Source organism: Neofelis nebulosa, chromosome 5 (assembly GCF_028018385.1).
Source record: "Neofelis nebulosa isolate mNeoNeb1 chromosome 5, mNeoNeb1.pri, whole genome shotgun sequence".
NCBI classification, from domain to species: Eukaryota; Metazoa; Chordata; class Mammalia; order Carnivora; family Felidae; genus Neofelis; species Neofelis nebulosa.
In genome coordinates, this window is record NC_080786.1 from 101,777,636 (window position 1) to 101,794,056 (window position 16,421).

At 38.5% G+C, this 16,421-nt stretch overlaps 1 protein-coding gene and 2 pseudogenes across 1 annotated transcript in view; 1 reads left to right on the forward strand and 2 right to left on the reverse strand.

Moving 5' to 3' along the window:
• Nucleotides 1-1,668: 1,668 nt before the first annotated feature.
• LOC131511406 (high mobility group protein B1-like) lies at nt 1,669-2,309 on the reverse strand (annotated as a pseudogene).
• A 111-nt stretch (nt 2,310-2,420) lies between these two features.
• Nucleotides 2,421-16,421, reverse strand: part of LOC131513163 (putative cytosolic acyl coenzyme A thioester hydrolase-like) — a 29,625-nt pseudogene continuing 15,624 nt past the window's right edge.
• The window catches only part of LOC131512583 (uncharacterized), a 62,305-nt gene continuing 56,234 nt past the window's right edge, over nt 10,351-16,421 (forward strand). Inside the window, exon 1 of the mRNA XM_058731478.1 lies at nt 10,351-10,493. The gene's annotated coding sequence lies outside the window, so the exon portion shown is untranslated. The remainder of the gene's footprint in view (nt 10,494-16,421) is intronic.

Below are 16,421 nucleotides of genomic sequence, written 5' to 3' on the forward strand. Positions count from 1 at the left end.
CTATCAAAGACTTAAGGAGAAATTTTAAGGATCTCATTCTCTACTCTATTTCTATTTCATTCAGTTTTTGCTTTGTGTATTTTGAACCTATGTTAATAGGTGCATACGCATTAATGACTGTTGTGTTTTTTTAACAAATTGATTTGTTTTTAAACTATGACATGTCCATCTATACCTGTGGTAATATTTCTTTTTTTAATGTTTATTTTTGAGAGATAAAGATAGAGATAAAGAGAGAGAGAGAGAGAGAGAGAGTATAAGCAAGGGAGGGGAAGAGAGCAAGATGATAAAGGATATGAAGCAGGCCCTGTATTGACAGCAGACATCCTGATGTGGGGCTTGAACTCACGAACCATGAGATCATGACCTGAGCCAAAGTCAGGCGCCTAACTGACTGAGCCAACCAGGTGCCCCAATATTTCTTGTCCTCATGTCTATTTTGTCTGCTAATTACATAGTCACTTAAACTTAAAATCTCCAATGGCTCCAAATAACCTTCATAATAAATGTCAAACTCTTAATCTTGGCATTCAAAATTCTTATTATCTGGTTTATGTCTACCTCTCCATCATTAAATGTCTTACAGTTCTGCCACCTTAACCCAGTGTAGTGACAAAACAACTTCTTTGAGTTCTTAAAATTCTCCATGCTCTTCCCTTTCCTCTAGCTGGCTAACTTCTCTTTATCTTTAGAAATCACCTGTTTTGGGGAAACTTCTCCCATCCCCTCTCCCAAAGCACACATCCTGGCTTTGAATTAGGTGCTCCATTTCTGAGCTCTTACAATACCTTGTGGCTATCTATGACTATGGCATAGTTATTATAAAGTTGCTTTATAAGTTTTAATTCTCTTGTCTATCTCTCATATCATAGTGTAAGTTCATCAAGAAAAGGAGTTTTCCTCTCATCGAGGTACCCAATAAATGCTTATTGAAAGAACGAATAGAGCATGATCCATTACTCACAGAGAGGACCATAGATCATTAAAAATATTTTATTTTTTAGGGGCGCCTGGGTGGCGCAGTCGGTTAAGCGTCCGACTTCAGCCAGGTCACGATCTCACGGTCCATGAGTTCGAGCCCCGCGTCAGGCTCTGGGCTGATGGCTCGGAGCCTGGAGCCTGTTTCCGATTCTGTGTCTCCCTCTCTCTCTGCCCCTCCCCCGTTCATGCTCTGTCTCTCTCTGTCCCAAAAATAAATTAAAAATGTTGAAAAAAAAATTAAAAAAAAAAAATTTTATTTTTTAATTAAAAATTGTATTTACTTAGAAGCATTCAGAATGTCAACAAAACAGCTACAACTTTTTTTTTTGCCATTACATAGTAGTATTCAGTTAACAGAACAACAATTATTTCACATAAGCTGCATCAGAGACAACTGAAGATGAAAAAACTACCATCCCCATATATAACTAATTTGTGCTGTGCACTAACAAGAACCTGCTTTAAATTCCCATGCTAATTTACAACCTGCATACTGTACCAGGCAAGGTTAGTGACTTTTGACAATACTATCAGGACAGGGCTATCTAAAGACACATTCCACAGTGTGTTAGTTATACAAAAAAACAAAAAAACAAAAAAACAAAAAAAAAACAAAAAAAAAACACGGTACAACTTAAAAAACAAATCTTACATAGCCTTACATTTTAATTTTTTTTTATTCTTTAAAAGGAGCTGTGCACAGGGGGGGTTAAATGCTTTATAGACAAGAAAAAAAAACCGCTCTAGAACCAACTTATTCACCATCATTGTCTTCATCTTCCTGGTCCTCCTCCTTTTTCTTCTTTTTTTTTTTTGCTTTTTTTGGCTTGACAACTCCCTTTGTAGCCTCAGGCTTTTCTTTAGCTCAGTATGCAGCAATATCCTTAGCCTTCTTTTCATAAGGCTGCTCATCATCTGTGGCAGAGTTATTCCACATCTCTCCCAGTTTCTTTGCAACAGCACCAATGGATAGGCCAGAATGTTCTCCTTTGATTTGGGGGCAATACTCAGAACAAAACAAGAAAAAGGCTGAAGGAAATCTCTTGGGAGCAATGGGATCCTTAAACTTCTTTTTTGTTTCCCCTTTAGGGGGGATATAAGTTTTCATTTTTTCTTTCATAATGGGCCTTGTCCGCCTTTGCCATGTCTTCAAATTTTCCTTTCTCTTTAGCAGACCTGGTCTTGCACCTCTCTGAGCACTTCTCAGAAAACTCTCAGAAGCCAACTGGAGCATCTGGGTGCTTCTTGTGCTCCTCTAGGCAAGTTTGCACAAAGAATGCATACGATGACATTTTGCCTGTTGGCTTCTTAGGATCTCCTTTGCCCATATTAAGTTATTTTCCTTAGGGAGGCACAGAGTCACCTAGTGCTGGTCTGGTTCTCACTTGTCCCATTGCTGTCTCTGTGGAGTTAAATGTACTGCAATAGGTGTAAGAGTGGGAGCTAAATGCAACCTCCAAAAAGATTTTAAATTATATTTCATGTGCTCTATTTAAGAAGGCATGAAAGTACATAATATGGCTTAAAAATGCTATCATAGAGGTATATCATGTCCAAAATGCTTAACATTTTTTACATGATGCGCATCCTCAGAAAGGCAGAAAACTTGTTACTTGAAGTAAAACAAGTTTGAAGGTTTGTTATGATTTATTATTAGCTCCGTATTTTTAATAACAATGCAAACAGCCATTTGTTCCCCCCGGCCAAACAGCAGGTTTATTAGTGATGCTGGATTCTGTACACATTGTGCATCGTGCATGCAAGCATTCCCTCGGGAGTCTCTCCGGCGGGAGGGATGACACTGGAGTGGTATAAATGAAGCTTTGGTGTGCAGGTTTTCAGGAGAGAGCACAGGTTAACAGTGCAAGACGAACGCTTCACACAACACCAGCTCACAATGTGGATTGGGTTTTTGGCCAAGGGGGTAAATTTGAAGTGACTAGACACTGGGGCCACCGCAGACCCGACTTGGGACCAGGCGCCTAGGGCTGGGGCTCTGCCGGGCCCTGTCGTTTTGCCTTCATCTGCAGGTACTGCCCTTTGCCTTGCTCAAAACGCTTCTTCTCGTCCCTGGTCTCGGGCACGAGCTGGGGTACCAGCAGTGACTTGTTCCCCTGGCTCAGGCACATGTAGGTGAAGAAGGCACTGGCAGCCCGGTAGTGCTTCTGTGAGTTGTCCATCACGGGGTTGGCGTCCACCAACACCTCGATTTTCACGGACCTGTTGCTCGTGAATGTCATGTGCCCAGAGATGGTAATGATGCACTCTTTTCTGAGCTTGTCGTGTAAGTTAATGGCGTCCACAGACGCAGTGACTATGTTGGTCTTGCAGTGATGTGTGGCCACAATCCTGGCCATCTCGTCCACGAGCTTCATGGTGACATCTCCATGCATAAAGTCGTGCAGGGTGCAGTCGGAAGGCCCCACCGGGTGGATCAAGCTGGACTGGCTGTAGCTGACCGTGTCCGGCTCTGGGTTCAGGACAGGCTGGACGACATCTCCCTTCCTCTATTTGGTCTGCATGCGCTCCAGCTTCTGGGTCTTGTACCGCTTCCGGCCCTCCTACTCCTGCTCCAGTCGGGGATACATGACTGGAGGCACCTCCAGGACCTCCAGGACCTTGTCCATGTTCTTCAGTGACAGGGGCACGTACCACAGGGTGGCCTTGTTGGTCAGCTTTTTAGTACCTGTGAGGATGTTTTCAGACATCACGTTGACCTGGACTTTCATGGAATGCTTGGGGGTGGAGGTGATACCTGCGCATAAGTGCACCATCTCGCGGATGCACAAGGGCGACAGGAAGTCGGTGTGCTCCATCCGGGCCAGGGCGGCCACGCGGCTGTTACAGTCCCGGGTGCTGACAATGGCCCCTGCCTCCTCCCTCACCTTCAGGATGGTTCCATTGTGGACACTGCCAGCCACACTGACACCATCCGGCCGCGTGATGGGGCAGACCTAGATGGAGGACTAGATGGTCTCCGCGGCAGGACCCGACCTGCTGGCCCCGTTGGCGAACAGCTGAAGGAGAACCCAGGTGTCTGGCAGGCCTGGCGCGGAATGAATGACCCCGGGCGGCGCCCTGGAGGGGGAGGGCCAAAAACGCCATTTTTTAATATACAGAATAAAAGAAAACAAGATAAGCTATCAGACACAATTCCAAAATACTGGCTACGTTTCTCCTGAAGAAGTCTGTCAAAATGTCTCTTCACCTAAATGTACCCCTTAAAGACAGGCAGGTTCCTGGCTTTTTGACCAGGGACTAGCAAGTCCTGACCCACTGACTGCTACTTCTGTTGTAGAAGTTAGTAATAGTCTCCATTTGTTACTTGCCATGATCTGGTGCCTTTACTCCTGTCAACAAATGAAGAAGTAAACTGCTTCTTCGGTAGAACTGCTTAGAGGTAGCAGACCAGTATTTAACCTCCGGCCCGTGTGACTAAAGTCTGAAAGTAAACGACCTGGATACCAGACTCTTTCTGTTTTCATGCTGTAGACTGTGGTTAACCTCGACACTAGCCTACTTTTGGTGATAACCATGGATCATAAACACAGAACTTAATGTCAGTATTGTTGCTAGCTGTTTTAGAACAAAGCCTTCTGAATGGCGAATAAAACCTCCATATATATTTCTGTTTTCTTATCGGTAACATTTTATTGATAATCATTCCTTACGGGAAGAGTAAAAATTCTCTGTAATAAAAGGAATGTCTGGCATTTGTAAAATATCATAAGACATTTAGAACAAAAACAAATGTCTTATAAATTCGTTTGAGTTGCTTGAAGAAATGTGTAATATTAAGGCAAATTATTAGTGGTTGAAATGTATTTTTCACAAATCCCACCAGTTGTTTTAAGTGCAATCTCACGGTAACAGTTTGTTCAGCCAAGATTAACATAAGCCAATATACACATTTGTAGAAAAATTCAACCCAATTACTTTGAGAAACACTGACATATTTTAGATTAAAATGCCAAAAACTGGAAATTTCTTAATAATTAGTTTCAAAAATGACATTTTTTGGAGAAAAACTGTCCTTAAAAACACCTCCATGCACTTATGTTACATCTACTATGCCACATATTGAGTTACATAAGTCGGCAAAATAAGAAAAGCAACTAATCTCAATAGTTATGGCTCATGTTTTTTTCTAGTTGACATATGAGGCGAGTTGCCTTAAAGGTCATTAGTCATGTGCTCTTGCAGATAAATCTCACAACTGATGCTGTTTAACTTGGCAGGACTATAAAATATTAGAAAGCTGTTATTGAAATTCTGGAAGTTTTTGTCAAGTCCTAAAACTTCAAAAATTGAAACTATTACAAAGATTGTTCATGCTTTTATTTTGTAAAATCAAACTATAGCATCTCCTGGCTTTTTTTTTTTTTTTTTTTTACCTCCTCAAATACAGCTACAAGCATATCTTTCCTGGTTTAGGGAAACACATGTATCCATATGTACCAATTCAATGGGTTTATGTGATTTTTACTGGGACTTTGGGAGAATGGGGAGAAAGCCATCAGAAATACACCTATTATATTATTTTGTATACAGAAAATTAAGGAAAATATAAGACACTGTAGAGCTGAATGAGCAAGTGTTAACAGAACACTTCAGATAAGAATACTAGGCAGGGACTAGCTAAAATTATTATAATTTCTGATGCTGTCTGCATGAAAAATGTAAACCAGTTATTACAGTAAATCAATTAGAGCATTTCAGGAGTTATGTATGCTGATGAGTAGGAGAAGGAACTTTAGGAGTAGATCAACAGAGCAAATAGACTTTAACCATCAGTGTAAAACATGTACTGGAATTTGGACTTCTTATTCCATCACAACTTGGTATAATCTTTAAGACATGTAGCTCTTAAGTTCCCTTAGCCTGTGACACAATCTCTCTTCTTCTTAAATACTCAGGAGAAGGGTATTCTGTTGATCAAGATCAAGGTCACATATCCACTTAATCCTTCATCTAAATGACCACATTACTTCTTGTCTATACCATTAATTTTTACTGCCTTGTGGCTATTGCTGAACTATTACCTCAAAATGCAATTGAATTCTTACAATTTTTAGGGCAGACACCAAATCCTTTACTGCTTGATATACTCCCCTATGACTAGCATTGTAGATGCACTTTAAAATTCACTGAAACCTGTCAGGTAAACATGGCTGATTGAACAAATGTGTTCATCTCTCCACTTTCTCCCAAATTTCCAGCAAAATTACAGGAAGGAATAAAAAAGGTACTGATTTATACAATACAAGATAATGAGAATGGGAGAGAAGACAGCAGTGGACTAGAAAGATAAAAATTGGGGAAATATAGCAAGTGCATGGAAGAAACATTTAATAGTGTAGGGGAGGATGAATCTTAAAAGCAAGCAAAGGGAGGTAACAAAGTGCAAACCTATTCATTTGTCAAACAGTGGAAAGGCTCAGGCATTAGAGGTAACAATTAATCAGAGGAGGGGTATTATGGTCTGAATGTCCATGTCCCCACTCCCCAAATTCATCTGTTGAAATCCTAACCCCCAAGGTCATGGTATTAGGAGGCAGGGCCTCTGGGAGGTGATCAAATCATGAGGGTGAAATTGTAATGAATGGGATTAGTGCCCTTATGAAAAAGGCCCTAGAAATTCCTTTGTCTCTTCCACCATGTGAGGATACAATGAGAAGTCTGCAACCTGCATCCTGCAATCTGGAAGAGGACTGTTACCAGAATCCAACCATGCTGGTACTCGGCCTCCAGAACCCATGCTGGTGCCCAGCCTCCGGAACTGTGAGCAATACATTTCTGCTGTTAATAAGCCACTCAGTCTATGGTATTTTGTTATATAGCCTGAGTGATGAGGAGTAATGGAGACTAAAAACTAATGAATTGGGTTAAGATACAAATTAGGATTAGACAGTCATCTAGGTACCCCCCTTACCCCATGCAGCATATGCCCACCCTGATGCCACCTCCAGAGGAAATGAAAGGTACTATACATAAGGTACTCTACATAAGGTACTCTATACATCCTGACAAATGTCTTCCTTGTTATCCCTGACCCATTTGGCTCATCCCCCCACCCACAACTCCTCCAGCAACTCTCAGTTGGTGCTCTGCATTTAACTCTCCTATGTTTTGTCCCCCTCCTTGTTTTTTATATTATTTTTGCTTCCCTTCCCTGTGTTCATCTTTTTTGTGTCTGAAAGTCCTCATATGAGTGAAGTCATGTGATATCTGTCTTTCTCTAACTAATTTTGCTTAGCATAATACCCTCTAGTTCCATCCACATAGTTGCAAAGGGCAAGATTTCATTCTTTTTGATTGCCAAGCAATACTCCATTGTGTATATATATATATATATATATATATATATATATATATATATATACCACTTCTTTATCCATTCATCCATTGATGGACATTTGGGCTCTTTCCATACTTTGGCTCTTGTTGATAGCACTACTGTAAATATTGGGGTCCATGTGCCCCTTTGAAACAGCACACCTGTATCCCTTGGATAAATACCTAGTAGTGCAATTGCTGGGTCATAGGGTAGTTCACTTTTTAATTTTTTGAGGAACTTCCATACTGTTTTCCAGAGTGGCTGCACCAGTTTGCATTCCCACCAGCAGTGCAAAAGAGATCCTCTTTCTCCGCATCCTCGCCGACATCTGTTGTTGCTTGAGTTGTTAACGTTAGCCATTCTGACTGGTGTGAGATAGTATCTCATTGTGGTTTTAATTTGTGTTTGCCTGATGATGACTGATGTTGAGCATTTTTTCATGTGTCTTTTAGTCATCTGGATGTCTTCTTTGGAGAAGTGTCTGTTCATGTCTTTTGCCCATTTTTTCAGTGGATTATTTGTTTTTTGGGTGTTGAGTTTGATAAGTTCTTCATAGATTTTGGATATTAACCCTTTATCTGATATGTCATTTGCAAATATCTTCTCCCATTCCTTTGGTTTGCTGATTGTTTCCTTTGGTGTGCAGAAGCTTTTATTTTGATGAGGTCCCAATAGTTCATTTTTGCTTTTGTTTCCCTTGCCTCTGGAGACATATGGAGTAAGAAGTTGCTGTGGCTGAGGTCAAATAGGTTTTTGTCTGCTTTCTCCTCTGGGATTTTGATGGCTTCCTGTCTTACATTTAGGTTTTTCATCCATTTAAGTTTATTTTTGTATGGTGTAAGAAAGTGGTCCAGGTTCATTTTTCTGCATGTTGCTGTCCAGTTTTCCCAGCACCACTTGCTGAAGAGACTACCTTTATTCCATTGGATATTCTTTCCTGCTTTGTCAAAGATTAGTTGGCCACATGTATTTGTGGGTCCATTTCTGGGTTCTCTATTCTGTTTCATTGATCTGAGTGTCTGGTTTTGTGCCAATACCACACTGTTGTGATGATTACAGCTTTGTAATACATCTTAAGTCTGGGATTGTGATGCCTCCATCTTTTGTTTTCTTTTTCAAGATTGCTTTGGCTATTTGGGGTCTTTTCTGGTTCCATACAAATTTTAGGATTGATTGTCTGTGAAGAATGCTAGTGTTATTTTGATAGAGATTGCATTGAATGTGTAGATTGCTTTGCATAGTATCAACACTTTAATAATATTTGTTCTTCCAATCCATGAGCATGGAATATTTTTCCTTTTTTTGTGTGTGTCATCTTCAATTTCTTTCATAAGCTTTCTATAGTTTTCAGTGTCCAGATTTTTCACCTCTTTTGTTAGGTTTATTCCTAGGTTGTATGGTTTTTGGTACACAGTAGTTTTAATGTTTAAATAATAAATGATCCCAAACGAAAGTATACAAAAGTAAAAGAAAATGGGAAGAAAAATTCATAACAAAATAATACAAGACCATGTCCATGAATGAAGGCTATGAATCTCCAGATTGAAAGTGACTTTCAAGAGACCTGGATAATTAGCTAAAAGAAAAATAAGATAGTTAACAAGTAAGATACACTCAGACCAAAGTATTGCCTCATGAAATTCAGATCACCAAGATCATGAGAAAATTCTAAAAGTCTCCACAAAAGAAAACAAACAGGTAACTTACAAATTATTGGGAGTAAGAATAACATCAGATTTTCAACAGCCATCTGAAGGAGGAATATCTTGAAAACTGTGATGAAAATGATTTTCAACCCTCACGGTTTGTCCATAAACAAATTATAAAGAAGTTGAGAGAACAATAGGGTGTCACTTTCAAGCAAGTAAGGTCTAAAAACGTTTCCTTCCCATTCTCTAAGTTTTAGGTAGTTACTCTAAAATGAGGAGTTAATTCTAGCAAAAGAGGAAGCCATGGAATCTGGAAAGAGCAGATCTAACACTAGAGAGAGTTGAAGGCGGTTCCCCAGATGATGGCCAATGCAAGTGCCAGGATCAGAGGCGTACAGCGAGCTTGGAGAGCAACAAGTTAAGACGGGTTAGAGTGACTTCAGGAAAAGCAGAGACCTGACAGGTATCTTGAAAAAAAGAGGCGTAAGCATGTGGACAAGTGAAATAGCAGCTGTTGGAAGCGGTGGGAAAAATTAGCAATGGGTAATAAAGAAAACTTAGAAGTGTTTAAAAAAAAGAAATTGTTAATTCTAGGGGAAAATGAAATTTGATTTTGTTTCTAAGGTGTATACACACTGTAGGCAAATGAAATTTGGTTAAAAAAGGTAATAGCACGTGGTCTGCCGAAAACATTAATGGAGATACTAAATACTGACTTAATAAAAAGTTTTTGATATTTTTTTATTTTGTGGGATGGGGAAAGAAAAAGCAGGGTAAGACTGCCAGTGTCTCCATATATGAGGAAGTTAAGAACTAATGTCTAAAGTGATAAATCAATACATAACATATTAGAAAAAGAGCGCCAATGTTGTAAGTGACTGGTTTTGGTAGCAGGATAGGTTGGAAACAGGGAGTCGTTTCCATTTCAAGACTTTAAACTCTTTGTACATTACTGCAATAAATATGAAAATTAACAGTTGCTTTTTGGATATTGGGAGTTACCTTATTTCCACTGAGAAGGGTCAGTTGATTTTACCTTGGTGCCTAAAGAGTCCAAAATGTATGTACCTACCCCTCCTGGTACACCAAAGGACGGGTGAGAGAAAATGAGAGCAACCTTTCTCCCTTCATCCTGAAATGTTGCCTAGAGTGGAAACTGGAGGCTTCCGTAGTACCTGCTACTGTGATTGGAAAGATAGGGCCAGAGGCCCCAACTTCCGCCAGATACTCTCGGTAAAGGCAGCGCTGATATTACCAGAAGTAAGGCTTAGGACTCTTGTGGGGAGGAATCCTTACATCCTGGTCCTCTAATTTCTCAGAGGAAGTGTTTCTTCTTAATACTTCCGTTATTCTGTACCCGCCCTCCTCATTGGCTCCTCCCCCAGAAAGAAGGAAGGAATTCATTTTATTGGTGGATTTGAGGGAGGGGAGGAACCGGACATGCCCTGTTCTGCTCCATTTTCATCTTGAGAGTGCTGGCTCCCGAGGGTGTGCGGAGGGAGGCTTGCTCCTCCAGGCTTTGCCAGGTAGAGTGTCTTTCACTGGGAGGCTCTTGAATATTGAAGTCTGGCTGGTTATCCAGTGCTGCTGGTAACTGTGTGGGGTTAGTCTGCCCAAGCCTGCAGTTCACAGTTAGGAAGTCCGTTGTTGCCCTGTACCTTCACTCAAGCTTTCAGTAGTAGTAAAGGTAATGCTTTGGTTCCATTAGCCAACTATCTTGTCCTTAGTTGTTATTTATGGGGCTGAATCTAACTCACCATTAACTCTGTCAGGTATCTATCTGGCTATTGTTCCTTTGGTTTCTTAGTTCTGTAGGATTTTCTGTGGTCAACTTAGTGGCAGTGTATAAATACAATTTACATAAATTATAAATTTATTAACCTTATATCAAATTATTCTTTGCATTATTGGTGTAAAGTCAATTACATAATGAGCAAATGAAGATATTAAGTTAAATTTCCTTTATTTGCAAGTTACCCACATTGAAAATATAAAAGTTATCAACTGAAATACAGAATAACATTTTGTTTCTCTCCTGGGAAAACATGGAAGTTAGGAATATGAGGACGCATTAAAGTGAAATGTTGATGAAAATGATGTATACTTTCCTATTGTATCCCAAGAGAGTGAGTTCAACTCACATTAGGAAATCGCCTTTTATAACATATGTGCTTTGTAACATAAAATCATTGAGTATTTTCTATGTGCCAGGCAATATTTTAATGCTAGGGATACAATAGTCAACAAAACAGGCAAAACCCCTACCCTTTTGGAAACTTCCTCCTTTCCTCTCTCCCTTCCTTCCTTTCCTTCTTCTTTCTATCCTTCCTTCTTGCCTGCCTTTCTCTGTTTTTTTCTTTCTCTCTTTTCCTTCCTTCCTTCCTTCCTTCCTTCCTTCCTTCTTCCTCCCCTTCCCCCCTCTCTCCCTTTTCCTTTCCTTGCCTTTCCTTGCCTTTCCTTTCCTTTCCTTTCCTTTCCTTTCCTTTCCTTTCCTTTCCTCTCCTCTCTTCTCCTCCCCTTCCTTCCTTCCTTCCTTTCCTTTCTTTATTTGCTTTATTGAGGTATAATTGCCAAATGAAATTACTTTCTCACGGGCAAGACAGATAATGAACCATAAATAGGTCAAACATATAGTATGTTAGAAAGCAATAAGTGTTATGGAGAAAAAATAAATAGGATGTTTGAATATGGAGTGTTGAGGCTGCACATTAGAATTGCAGTTTTAAAATAGTGCATCATTTAGTAAGGACCTGAAGGCAGTTGAGGCAACAAATTATATTCTTGTCATCTTCCAACATGCTATTTATATTACTAAGGGAGAAGAGGTCAAAGATCTGAGCTGCTGGATACTCCCAACAGTAAGTATGGGAGATAAAGTGAAGGAAGGTGAAGAAGAAACAGCAAAGCAGTTTGCAGGAAATGATTTGAGAGGCCTGTTACTTATCTGAGCAAGAGCAAATAGAGGGAGGCTCAGGAAGACTTAAGGTGTTAACTGAACTTGGCATTAGAGAATAAGCAGCACATTGATGGGCAGAGTATTTTAGATGGGTAAAAATGAACATAAAGGCAGTGACAGGCATATGAAAGAAAATCATATTTGGAGTTTGATGAGTATTTTATTTGAGTGTTCCTGGAAAGAGGGTTGGCTGGGGTATGGGCTGGGAGCAAGGTTTGTTGGGGGGAGTTAAAAGATGAAAATTGGAAGTTGAAAAGATGGCTGTCTTTAAAGAGCTGGGTATGATTACAGATCATAAGTGATTACAGATTATGAACAGATTAATATGAAATATTTCAGATTAATATGAAATCATATTACATATGATTACAGATTATAAGTGAACTTTATAATGGAGACAACAATTACCAAATGCCAAAGTCAAGTAATGATGTTTTAGTAATATTACTCTGGCGACCTTCTCATTTTCAATGGGGTAAGGTTGGAGGTAAGAAATTGACTTTGTGCATGACTATATCCAAATTTGTTGTAGTTTGGGATAGGCACTTAACCTCCTAATTCCTTGACCTCTAATTCCTCTCCTCAGTTTATCTAAATTCCATTCACTTTTTAAGGCCTAGTTTGAATTCCATGTGTTCTGTGTGGTTTTTAAAAGGTTGTTCATTCCAATTTCTACTGATCTCTCCTCTCTATGATTTATATTATTGAAAAGAAACCTTTTCTTTTTTAATTTTCACTATGGTTGCACTTTTTCTCATTGTTGTTATTGAAGAATTTTAAAGCCAGGGACATGTATTTTCATTTCTTTATATTGCTTTCCAACATGTTGTAGTATGCTTGACAGTCTATTTTATTAATGATTTATCCTCATGATGTTCATAAAGTCAGGTCACATGCTCGCTAGAACTTTTTCATGGGCTCTATACCACATAGATAATAATGTCAAGCCTGTTGAGTGCCCTCAACCTGCATTTATAGTTTTCTCTCTTATCATTCTGTACCATTTCCATGGTTTAAATAGTTAGGCTTTGGAAAGATAAACATTCAACCAGACGGGTCATGCCCCCATCTCCTAAGCTGTAAGCCTCTTCCTTCGAATGTTATCATTTTGGTTCTGATATCTGAGATACTCGGATTTTTTTTAAAACACTTTAATTGATATATAATTTTCAGATCATAAAATTCATCCTTTTAAAGTGTGCAGTTCAAGGAATTTTAGCATATTCACAGAATTGTGTCACCATACAATATTTGCTTGCAGAATACTTGTATTGCACTAAAAGAAACCCTGTGTCTTTAGTTACTACCCACTCCTTCCCCCTCTAATTCCTGGCAGTTAACTAGTCTACTTTTGTCTCTATGGATTAGCTATTCTGGACACTTCATATAAATGAAATAATACAGTATGTGGTATTTTCTGTGTGGCTTCCTTCACATGGCATAGTCTTTTTAAGATTTATTCCTGTGGCAGTACTTATCAGTCACTTTAATGGCTGAATAGTATTCCATTGTATGGATATACCACATTTGTTTGTCTGTTTATTAACTGATAAACATTTGGATTGTTTCAACTTTGTGATGATTTTGAATAATGCTGTTTGTGAACATTTGTGTATAAGTTATTTCATGGACATATGTTATCATTTTTCTTTGTTATGTAACTTGGAGTGGAATTGCTGGGTTCTAGGGCAACCATATCTTTAACCTTTTGAGGAACAGTTCTCCAAAATGACTGTACCCTTTTATAATTCTACCAGCAATGTATGAGGGTTACAATTTCTCCACATTCTTGATAACACTTGTTATGATCTGTTTTTTTAATTTTATTATTTTAGGCATCTTCGTGGCTATGAGGTGGTATTGTTGCAGTTTTGATTTGACTTTCCCTGGTGGCTAATGATACTGGGTATTTTCTCATGTATTTATTGGTTATTTACATATACATATATGTGTATATTTAAAGACATGTCTATTCAGATCCTTTGCCTATTTTTCAATTGAGTTGTTTGTATTTTCATTACTGAGTTGTAAGATTTCTTTTTGTATTTTAATACAAATCCCTTATTAGATATATGATCTACAAATATTTTCTCTAATTCTTTGGGTTGTGTTATCATTTTTTTGATGCTGTCATTTGAAATATAAGAGTTTTTAATTTTGATGAAGTCTAATTTATTTAGTTTTTCTTTGTTGTTCATGTTTTTGTTGTCAGTATTTAAGAAATGCTTCCTTAGCCAAGATCACAAAGTTTTATTTCCATTTTCTTCTAAGAGTCTTACAGTTTTAGCTCATATATTTAGGTCTATGCTCAATTTCAAGTTAATTTTTGTATATGGTGCGAGATAGAGATCCAAGTTAATTTCCTTTATGTGGATATCCAGCTGTCCTAGCACCATTTGTTGAAAAGATTGTTCTTTTCCTATTACATTGTCTTAGCACCGTTTTCCAAAATCAATTGATCACATAAACATATGGTTTTGTTTTGTTTGGCTTATATGTCTGTCTTGAAGCTAGTATGACAGTCTTGATCACTATAGCTTGGTAGTACGTTCTGAAATCTGGGACTTTCAAGTTGGTTTTTCTCCAAGATTGTTTTGGCTATTCCAGGTCCCTTGACTTTCTATATAAAGTTTAAGATCAACTCATCAATTTTTACAAAAAAGCCAGTTGTGGGGCATATAGGTGGCTCAGTAGGTTAAGCATCAACTTTGACTCAGGTCATGATTTCATGGTTTGTGAGTTCAAGCCCAATCTGGCTCAGAGCCTGGAGCCTGCTTTGGATTCTGTGTCTCCCTCTCTGCCCATGCCCCACTCATGCCCCCATTCAAAAATAAATGAATTTAAAAACTTTTTTTTTTTTTTTTTTTCAAAAAAGCCACTTGGGATTTGACTAAGGATTCTATTGAATCTGTAGATCGATTAGGGACATATTCATTCCTATCTTACTAATTGTCTCCTAATCCACGAAAATGAGATGTCTTCCACTTCTTTCAATAGTGTGTTATAGTTCTCAGAGTATATGTATTTAATTTCTTTTGTTAAATCTATTCTTATTTTGTGTGTGTGATGCTATTGTCAATGGAATAGTTTACTCAATTTTGTTTTTGCATTGTTCATTGCTAGTGTATAGAATTCCAAATGATTAAAAAAATTTTTTTTTAATATTTATTTTTGAGAGAGTGAGTGAGAGAGAGACAGAGACAGACTGTGAGTAGAGGAGGGACAGAGAGAAAGGTAGACATGGAATTCAAAGCAGGCTTCAGGCTCTGAGCTGTCAGCACAGAGCCCAATGTGGGGCTTGAACTCACAAACCGTGAGATCATGACCTGAGCTGAAGTCGGACTTTTTTTTTTTTTTTTTTTTTTAATTTTTTTTTCAACATTTTTTATTTATTTTTGGGACAGAGAGAGACAGAGCATGAATGGGGGAGGGGCAGAGAGAGAGGGAGACACAGAATCGGAAACAGGCTCCAGGCTCCGAGCCATCAGCCCAGAGCCTGACGCGGGGCTCGAACTCACGGACCGCGAGATCGTGACCTGGCTGAAGTCGGACGCTTAACCGACTGCGCCACCCAGGCGCCCCTGAAGTCGGACTTTTAACTGTCTCTGCCACCCAGGCACCCCCCAAATGACTTTTTAATATTGATCTTGTATTCTCCAATTTTGCTCAACTTGTTTATTAATCCTATTTTTGTGTGTGTGTGGATTCTTCATGATTATAATACAAGGTCATATGATTTGCAGAACAGAGATGGCTTTGCTGCTTCTGTTCACATCTGAAAGTTGGTTTTTTTGTTTGTTTGTTTTACTTGTCTGTTCATCCTGAATAAAACTTCCAATGTTAGATAGAAGTTGTAAGAGCAGATATCCTTTGTATTGTTTCTTATTTTAGGGGGGAAAGCATTCAGTTTTTCACTATTAAGTATGATGTTAGCTATGCGTTTTCCATAGATGACCCTCAAAAGGTTCACAAAATTTCATTTATTCCTAGTTTGTTAAGTGTTTTTTCTCAGGAGAGTAGTTGGGTTTTATCAATTGTTTTTCCTCTCTCTATTGTGGTGATCACGTGGTTTTGTTCTTCATTTTATTAATTAATCTCATGTATTACATTGATTTTTGGATGTTAAACCAACTTTGCAGTCCTGGAATAAATCTTTCTTGGCCATATTGTGTAGTTTTTTTTTTTGTTTTTTTTTTTGTTTTTTTTTACATATTGCTAGTTTTTACATTTGCTAGTATTTTGTTGAAGATTTTTGCATCTGTATTCATCAATAATATTGGTCTGTAGTTTTCTTTTATTGTGACACTGTAATCTAGTTTTCACATTATAAGGCAAGTTCTCTTGTTGGGATATGCTGCCTGTGTTCTCCTCAAGGATTTTGATGTTTTTTCGTGTCACATTTAAGTCTTCATCCATTTTGAATTTATCTTTGTGTATGGTGTAAGAAAGTCGTCCAGTTTCATTCTGCATGTCACTGTCCAGTTTTCCCAATACCATT